We start from the raw sequence: 9,407 nt of genomic DNA on the forward strand, positions 1-9,407 counted from the left end.
TTCCTCTGCCTCCCTGCCTGGCAGCTCCCAGCCTGGATGGTGAACTCCTCTGCCTGAACATCCCACGCACCCTGCAGTCTCCTGGGCTAGAACAACAGGTTGTGCAGGCCAGAGGGATTCCCTGGCTCACTCCCTTCTTATTACAAAATGCCAGAGGTCCCAGCTCAAAGCAGCTGTTCTTGGATGTGGGAAGAGCAAGAGAGAAATGATCTAATGATGGACAAGGAACCTTGAAAAGCCAGACCTTCACTGAATGGCTGATGGGACACACATTTTGCTTTACTAGGACAACAAGAATAGAATCTTTGAAAAGGCATAAAAGCCAGTGGTCAAGAAGTAACTAACAGCAAAGGCAAAAGAGATGAAGGCTAAGCTGGAAAGTGGAGATGAAGCCTTATGATATACTCAGTGGAAATCCAGAAAGTCTCAGGAATGAGAACTACCACTCACCTCTGGAAATGGGAAACAGAGCCCAAACCAAAAAAATCAATTGGAAGTGTCAGGAAGAGCTCATTTACAAATGAGAGAGAAGAAATGATACAGAAAAAGTTTTTAAATATTAATATCTACAAATGAGACAGAAAGATGTATCAATAAAATAAGAGCATTATGCCATTAAAAAAAGAATACTCACTTTGAATGTCAATAATGTATCAATAGTCAACTGTAACAAATGTACAGGATTCCCAGTAGAGGGAGAGGCTGTGCCTGTGTGGGGCAGAGGGTATGGAGGAAGTCTCTAGACTTTCCCTTCAGTTTTGCTGTAAACCTAAAACTGCTCTAAAGAATATTTTTAAAAAAGAATATACATATACATACATATAGAGAGAGAGAGAGAGAACCTAAGAAATTCAAAATGAAAATAGAAACAAAATCCAATAGAAAGGTTAAAAGGTCAAATTGAGGACATATCCCAAAACCTAAAAACAACACAACAGAAACAGACTATTAGATCAAAAATACAGAGAACCAATCCAGGTGGCTAAAAACCAAAAAACTGCCATCCTAGAAAGAGAGAAGAGGAAAATGGAAGAAAAGAAATGAAAGAATTAATTCAAAAACATGTCCAAGACCAGAAAGATCTGAGATTCCAGCTTGAATGGGCCCTCAACATACCCCACACACAAAGTGTAGACCCAACAAGATGCATCTTCAAGGAACTTCAGAACAAAGGCACAGAGAATATCCTACAAGCGTCCAGACATGACAAAATAAAACAAACAAAAAAAAACCCAAAAAAATCACTCTGGTATGCTTTCATATACAGAATCGAGACTCAGAAGAGCTTCTTTCTCAACCCCATTCTGCCTAAAGGCAATGGAAGCCTCTAAATTTTTTAGGGAAAACTATCTTTAATTTAGAAATCCATATTCAGACAAACTGTAAATTGTGAAAGTAGAAGATGGACATTTTCCCAGACAGACAAAGTCTCAAAAAGTTGACATCTTGTACAACACTTTTTGGAAGCTTCTATAGAAAGTACTCCATCAAATTTTGGAAATAAACCAAGAAGAAAAATCATGAGATCTAAGAGAAAGGCAAAGGGGCATTCCAGGGACAATGGAGAAGAAAGACTCCAAGATAACAGCTCTGCAGTGAGCCTCAGAGCAACCCAGCCTGCTGCACGCAGAAAGGCACATGAGGAACTGCTTCCAAAGATAAAACTGCAGATCACAGATCACCTTAGGCCTTGGAAAGGAGATTCACACAACTCTGCAAGTTTGGAGGGAAGAATGATAAGTACATTTTTAAAACTAGGTAAAAACAACTCCAGGAGAAAAAATGTCCTAGGAGAAAATCACAGTTATCACAGTATACTACATGGCTCAGCTATGAGCAGCATTAGTGGACCATCCCAACACTGCATACTGATGGAGCCGAATGGACCAGAAGAGATGATGGGGAGACGAGAAGAGTGAGTGTAGGGTGGGGATGAGGCAAAGGGCACCATCCTCACCTTCCACGGAGTTTGAAATCAAAGAATCACATGAAAAACAGGACTCTGGAGAGCAGGAGGAGGAAGAGGAGTCGGTTGCCAGGAATCGCAATCTATTGTCTACACCTCTTCGGAAATATGGAGGTACATACAGAAAAAAATCTGCTGATAAGTTACTTCTGGGGAATTATTTCGTCTTTAAACTATGTCTACATATCACTCTGATTTTAAAAATCAAACTAAATTTTAAAATAGTTTGCTCTGAGTGTTGAGGAATTAGGAAACCAGGTGACCCTTCAGATGAAGCGAACAGAAACACTGCGTGATATGGACAGACAAGGAGAGCAGGGGGACAGTGCCCTGGGCAGAGACGGCAGGCCAGGACAGGGACAGCCTATGTCCACTCACTGCCTTGCAGGCCCAGGTGGGGAGAAGGCCAGGGAGGCCTGCGATGGAGAGATGAGGCGACAATGACGCCAGGAAGCCCTCCTGCCTTATACTCCTGTGTCACTCCATCACCTCACTAGGATCGCAGGCCAAGACATTCAATGTTCTCCTCTCTGGAGGGGATTCTGTGACATGCACGCAATTTTCTTCAGAAGAGAGAGGGCAGTACCCTAGAACTGACACCTGGAAGCTCAGGTAACACCCCTACAGCCTGTCCTGGGCCTGGATGGTGTGGCCTGGGTGAAAAGACAGGCGAGCAAGGTGCCCTCTGGCTTAAACCAACCCATATGGGACAATTAGAGGGCACTGAACATGACCCAGGCAGCTCAACTTCCCACAGGATGTGAAGACCCTCTAGGAACAGCAATCCCAAACAGGGCCCCAGGCTCAGCACCAGGCACTGTCCCTGGGCAGGAGGCTAAAATTTCTGAATTTAAAAATTACTCAATTCATGGTAGCTTCTCAAAGCAAGGAATCCAAAAATTATTACTATGAGATATGTGGTATTATAAAGGTTTTTATACTAAAGGGGATTCTTCACTTACAAAAGGTTGGAAGTCACTGCCTAAATACTCCCAGGGATGAAAGTTAAAAATCAAATAAGTAAACTAAAGGCCCTGCACATCAGAGAAGTGGGGACCTGCCGTCTCAGTGGGGCCCAGGTAGCTTGCAGTGAGCAGCTTCGGAGGTTCGTGACCCTTGAATCCCATGTGAAAGGACAAGAGAAGGTAGAAAGTGGGTCTTCAGCTGTCCCTCGTGGTCCTCTATTGCTCAGACGTCCCCTCGGAGCTCCCAGAGTGAGACCCCTGACAGCTCACAGACAGGACCAGACAGACAGGAGTCCCCAACGCAGTGCCACCTGCACTGACACAGCACATGAGGATCCTAGCCCCCACTCCCACATTAGCTCTAGTGACCTTAATGACACAATGATGAGGACCAACACACACCGAAGCACTTTCTGTGCCAACTAGTTTAGGAACCCCATGTTAATAGGCAAGACTGCCACTGTTCATGCCCAGTTTCATTTACCTAATTCAAAACCTTTCAAGAACTTCAGGGAGAAGCAGGACTGCCTATTAGCACAGCCCTGGATAGAGCTCGGAGCCACATCCCAGGGGCACATCAGCCTGACCAGGATACGCGGTCCACAGTCATTTCAGTCCAAGCTGGGATAAGTGCCTCTGTAAGAGTCCAGACACCAACCGCGGGGGCCTGAAGACAAATGCCACAGGCTCCATAGGCCTGGAGGCCAGAGATCTGTCTCCACCCCCAATGCTGCTGCCCATCAGAGCTTGCGCGCCGCAGGGGTCTTCACGACTTTTGCTCCTGGTTGAAGGAAACCAATTTTTGACACCTGCTATTCACTATTATCTGATTCAAATGGTTTGCAGCCAAATGAAGTCTGCAGTACACCAGCTATCTTTGCTCTTAGAATTCTACCTGTGAGGAGTTCAAACTGTCACGCTAAACATAGTCAACAAAAGGATTCTTCGGAGCACTGACTGTGGCTCAAAGAACATTCAGATAAATTCAAACAAGATTTTGTGCAACTAGCATGTACAAAGCACTAGAAGACAAAAATACAAAAGCCAAGTCCCCTTTCTAACCAACCTTATAAATTAATAGCAAGCAGGATGATCAAGTCCACAAACTGCTCTAAGACAAGGCTGACGGCAAAGTGCCTACAGATATAAAGACTGCATGAGCTCTGCACCGTGCCAATCACACACATCACACCTCATGCTACCTTCCCAACAAGCCGTGGGGATAAATACGCCTATGGCTTCCATTTTAACGGATCAGGTTGGTTCACTTGCTCAGACTGGCCAAACTAGTAAGTGGTACAACCAGGAGTCAACTGAGGCAGTACGCCTGGTGGAACCGTCAGTGCTGGCCACTGCCCTGGTCAAACAGAGCAGAAAAGAAGCCATATGGTAAGAGGGGTTATTCCTCCCCAGCGCCCATTCTCAGGCTTGACGTTAACAACAAAAAGTCCACCCTGTTGTTGGGTTCAGCCCAAATAACAAGCTCCTCAAATCAGGGATCTGAAAAGACAAGAAGAATCTGCCCAAAAATCCATATGTAAAGTAGATGGTTCAAAAATATGAATATTCTAATAAAGGGGAAACGAAAAAATCTCCTTAAAGTCACTGTATCCTAAAAGCAAAAAAGTCAGAACCACTCATTTCTACATCTGAGATTATTTTTGATAACCCCAGGAAATGGCTTTTTCTGTTGCCATCTCAAAGGACAATCACACCATTTTTCAATCCATTATTAAAGAAGAGCCATCAGCCTGCCTTTCCACAAGTAAGCGGGTGGTTTAAAGCTTTGCCTGCTTTTATCTCCCTGCAGTTAACTGGCCCTGTGATCACCAGAAGCCTGGACAAAACTCTCCCGAAGACAAACATTCAGGAAAGCTCATTCCTTAGAGATCAGTTCAGAAGTGGTCCAGTTTGAGGGTGGGAGTCCAATGCAAAGGTGTCCCAGCCAAGAGGAAGAAGGAGTGAGAACAGATACAGCTCCCTAAAAGTGTGCAGCTAAAATATTCACACAAATTAAATACCAGGCAGTGGCTGAATGGATCAGACCAGTTATACCCCCCAATAGTATGCAAACTCTGAAATTGGTCCCTAGAACTCCAAAGTACCTGTCTGCCAAGCCTCACTCACCAAGTAGTTGGACGACCTTAATTTCTTCTGTAATCTCCCATATTTCTGTACTTCTACCGTTATATAAAAAATAAAATAGCACAGGTTAAAAGAAAAGTCTCCACTACCAGGAAAAAAAAAAAAAAGTTTATTTAAACTTTGAACGACTGATTACTTAAATGAAAGACAAGGCAAATATGTTCTCCTCATGAGCCATGCAATGCCACGTTGGTTTAATAAACTGAGAAACAGACACAGGGATTACAGAGCAAAGGCACAGGCTTCCCCTCCAGGAAGCAGGACCAAAATCCCCTGCAGTTAGCTCTGAGCTCTGACAGGCTGGCAACCTAACCCTAGATACAAGCTCAAATACATTCTACCATCCTGTAGGTTTCTCTTCCCCTTGCAGTTAAGAGTTGGAAAGAATTCCAAGGAAATAGGTTCCATTCCTTAAATTATGCCACCTTTAAAGCATTAGGTTTTACCAGATACACCAACCAAGAGTTTCTACAGCTCTAAGACGAAGCTGAAGGCACAACAGATGCCTTTGTTCAAGCTAGAGTTTGATTTCTACACATTCTATAGTCTGTACCCAGAGAGATCACCAAAATCAAGTTCTGAGCTAACTCTTCGAGTCTGACTCTGCTCTCTTCTCCTACTGGAGGCTGGGTAGACATAGACATAGCCCTTGAAACTGGGCCAGGGCTGCCCTGGATCCCAATCCTGGTGGCCATCACCATACAAAGCTCTGGACAAGTAGCTGGCATGAACCTGCCCAGCTCTGGGTTCCTGATCCATAAATGAAAAGCATTTTGAGTGGGCCAACGCTGCCCCAAAAGTGACCAAACAGGTAATGTGCAATAGATGACTTTAGGGGTACATGGCTTTTCTATTTTAATTACAGTAAACATAACTACCACATCAAAACTCATGACTTCATGGATATCAAACTTTCTTCCCAAAATAAATGTGTATTTAAATGTAAAAAGTGAGTGAACTAAAAGGAAACATCTAGAATGCTCTGGTAACATGGCATTAACCTTGAAGTCTGGGAGCCCCGAGACCAGGCAATCATCATTCTCCAAATGTGTGACTGGCAGGCTATACATACCTGACCCATGCCACTTCCCTTTCAGAGGTGGATGTACTTTTGCAAATAAAACACAAAACTAAAATGATCCAAAGCTTAGGTTCTAGTGACAGCTTTGTCACTTGCTGACAGTATGACCTTGGGCATGCCAATTAACCTCCTGAGCCTTGGTTTTCAGACCTGTAAAATGGGGATCCGGAGGTTGTAGAGGGGATTAAAAGCAACGAGGCTTTTGAAAGTGCCTTGTAAACTGTGAAATGCTACAGAAGTATCAGTCGCTACACTTCTCAGTTACAGGAGCAATGCCTGCTGGGCGTGTAACTCTGTCCTCAAATTCCCTCCCTGTAATCTGGGGATTGGCCTGTGTTGCCCTTCTCTTTCAAATGCTCCCAGTAAAACTCAAATATTATGTGCAGTGATCCTAGAGTTTTGATTTTTTAAGAGAAAAACCTAGAAACCCAGAATCATTTCTGGAAACATACTTGGTTTTTAGTACTTTTACTTAAAATACTCTCCTAAAAGACACTTCACCGCTGTCACAGCCAGAAGTCCCACTGCTGTAGAAACTCTTGATTCTAACTCTTTCACTCCTGGAAAGAGAGGAACTCGGGATCAGCTCGTTAAAATACTGCCAGCATTGTGTTGTAAACCCTAGTCAACTCCGGTTGCTGCGCTAACAACATGTGTTCTTGGTAAAACTGCCTGAAACTTTAAATAGACCACCATTTCTGAAACTCGGGGGCTCCAAACGGCTGAATCAGCATTTTCAGAAACAAAGTGTTCTAGGCCTGGCCTTTTAAACAGCAGCAACGAGAAAGTTGTGCAATAACGCATATTTACGCACGAGCGTTCCTTGTTTTGGTCTTCTTCCCCCCCCATCTCTTGAATGAAAGAAACGGCACCAAGTTTGCAAGAAAATATTCTTTCAAACGCATTGCAAAGATCCAGGACCGTGTAAAAATCACCTGTGGCTCTCTTACATTACCAACGTTTCGGTGAAAGCAAACCATAAAAAGTTCGCGTTACTTCCAATCCCAAGAAAAGACGCACACAATAAAAAGTAAAGGATACCCTAATTTCCATAACGCACATGCTCCAGGGCAGTCGTCAGGCAGGCGTTTGGAGAGGCAATCAGCAAAGGCGGAGAGTTGCATCAGAAATTTCCTTCTGCAAACGGTACCGCTCTTATCACATTTCCACGGCTGGCGGGCGGCTAATCCGCCAGCCTTCAACTTGGTGTTAGGCCCCAGTGGCGGGTAACGGGTCACCAACAGACCCCCCCCCCAAAAAAAGGTCCTCCGTCCGGAGCTGGGCCGGCTCGGGACTTGGGAGTGTCTGGCACCACTGTCCCGGACGCCCGGGCGCGCGCGTCGCGATCCCGCCGCGCAGCTGGAGTACCCGGGGCTGCAGGGACGCCTGGGCGCCCACCCTCGCAGGCGACGGCCCCCAGGAGCGCGGCCTTGACCGCAGCCCCCGCCACAGCCCGCGAGCCGCCGGCGTCTGACAAGATGGTTCAAGAATGCACCACTTGGGCTCCACACCTCCCCCCAGGGGTCGGGAACACAGCGGGGAGAGCCCGGCGGGGCGCCCGGCTGCCTCCGCCTCCGCCGCGCGCCCGCAGCCCCAGTCCCGCCTCCGAGCGCCGCCCGCTGCGGGCCCGGGGCGCCGGAGCCCCCGGCCCGGAGGCGACGCCCTTCCGCCCGCCGCGCCTCCGCGGGGCCCGGCGTCCCCGGCCGCGGCCGCCCAGGGCTCAGACAATGACGGCGCGGGGACCCGCCTGGCCGTCCCGGGCCCCGCGGGAACGCCGACCACAAAGTAACTTGCCGCCGCGCTCCCCGCCCAACTCCGTACCTGCCGCGCGCGGCTCCCAGCCGCCTCCGCGTGGCTGCCGGAGACACTCGGCGCGACCGGCGGCGGGCGCGGGTCCCTGCGGGGCGAGGGCGGCGAGCAAGACTGTCCCGGGCGCCCCGTGCCGCCTGCGCTGCCGCCACCCGGGGGCTGCGCGGAAACTTTGGGGTCCACCGGGTCTCCGGGCTCCACCGGGTCTCCGAGCGCGGAGCCCACCCGACCGCAGCTCGTTTCCCTCTCTGCCTCCTCCCGGCCTCCCCACCCCCTCGATGGGCTTTAAACTCGCCCGGCCCCGCCCGCCCTCCCCGCCTCTGCCGCCGCCGCCGCCTCCGCCTCCGCCTCCTCCCCCGGCCACTTTTCCTGCTCCTCCTCCCGCCGCCACCGCCCGGACCGCTCGGCGGCCGCCAGCGCGGGAGGAGCCGGGGCCTGGGCGCAGGGCGTGGCGCGGGGGCGCGGGCCGGGCGGCCGGGGGGCCAGACGCTCCCGGAGGCTCTTGCCCCGGGCTACTGAGCGGGGCGGCTCCTCCTCCTCCTCCTCCTCCCCCCCTCCTCCTCCTCTCCTCCTCCTCCTCCTCCTCCTCTCCTCGGGACTCGGGCGCGGGACCACGACCGCCGCGGCTCAGGCGGCTTCGCCGGGGAAAGACTAATTGGACCTGTCCCGAAAGACAATTTGTAAGCGAACTGTTTGAAACGCACAAAGTAGTAACTGCGCAGTCCAGATCCTTTATCCTGGGCGCAGCAGGACGGGACGGAAGAGCTGGGGCTGCCCCGGACTCTGTCGTGGGCTGAAGGGAACCGGCCTGGGAAAAGGAAACCTGGGTTTGCTCACGGCCAGCCAGGTCTGGGACCTCAGCTCTCTGAGCCTCAGTTTGCCCTATCTGCGTATAAGTATCGGAGTGCGGGTGGAGTGAGAGGCCCTTCATTTTTTCTTAATGCTGCCGAGCCTGGTGCCCATATCTTTACAATCGGCTAGTAACGCCCGCCTGAGGGTTGGTGTCCTGGGGATTAAATGAGGTCATACTGGGAACATAAAGTGACTGCGAAAAATACTCCCCTCGCCCCCAATTGACGGAAGCCATTGTCATTAGTGTGATTCTTAGTATCTCTACCGAGTCAAAAATATAATACACATAGCATAACGATAATTATGTCTTTTCCTGCGTCTTGGTGTTCGAAACGCAGCTACAACAATATCTTGCCTTCATAGAGCGTGCACTTTGTGCAAAACCTTCATGAATTCTTGCATGTAACCCCCACTGTGGCCCTCTAGGTAGTTAGAGTCCCACTGTACGGACTGGGAAACTGAATCTTGGAGAGGTTAAGTAACTTGCCCAAGGCCAAGTAGCTGGTAAGTGCAGAGCAAGGATTGGAAGCCATGTACAGCATTGTGCCAAAGCCCCTTGTAGGTACCTTTTTATAGCTCCTGCTTCTAG

At 49.0% G+C, this 9,407-nt stretch overlaps 1 protein-coding gene across 3 annotated transcripts in view; it reads right to left on the reverse strand.

Annotated features, from left to right (window-relative positions):
- Positions 1–8,223, reverse strand: part of GRB10 (growth factor receptor bound protein 10) — a 202,107-nt gene extending 193,884 nt beyond the window's left edge. For all 3 annotated transcript variants that reach the window (XM_030932472.1, XM_030932473.1, XM_030932470.1), the window contains exon 1: positions 7,979–8,223. The gene's annotated coding sequence lies outside the window, so the exon portion shown is untranslated. The remainder of the gene's footprint in view (positions 1–7,978) is intronic.
- Between the last annotated feature and the right edge of the window lie 1,184 nt (positions 8,224–9,407).

Source organism: Rhinopithecus roxellana, chromosome 6 (genome assembly GCF_007565055.1).
Source record: "Rhinopithecus roxellana isolate Shanxi Qingling chromosome 6, ASM756505v1, whole genome shotgun sequence".
NCBI classification, from domain to species: domain Eukaryota; kingdom Metazoa; phylum Chordata; class Mammalia; order Primates; family Cercopithecidae; genus Rhinopithecus; species Rhinopithecus roxellana.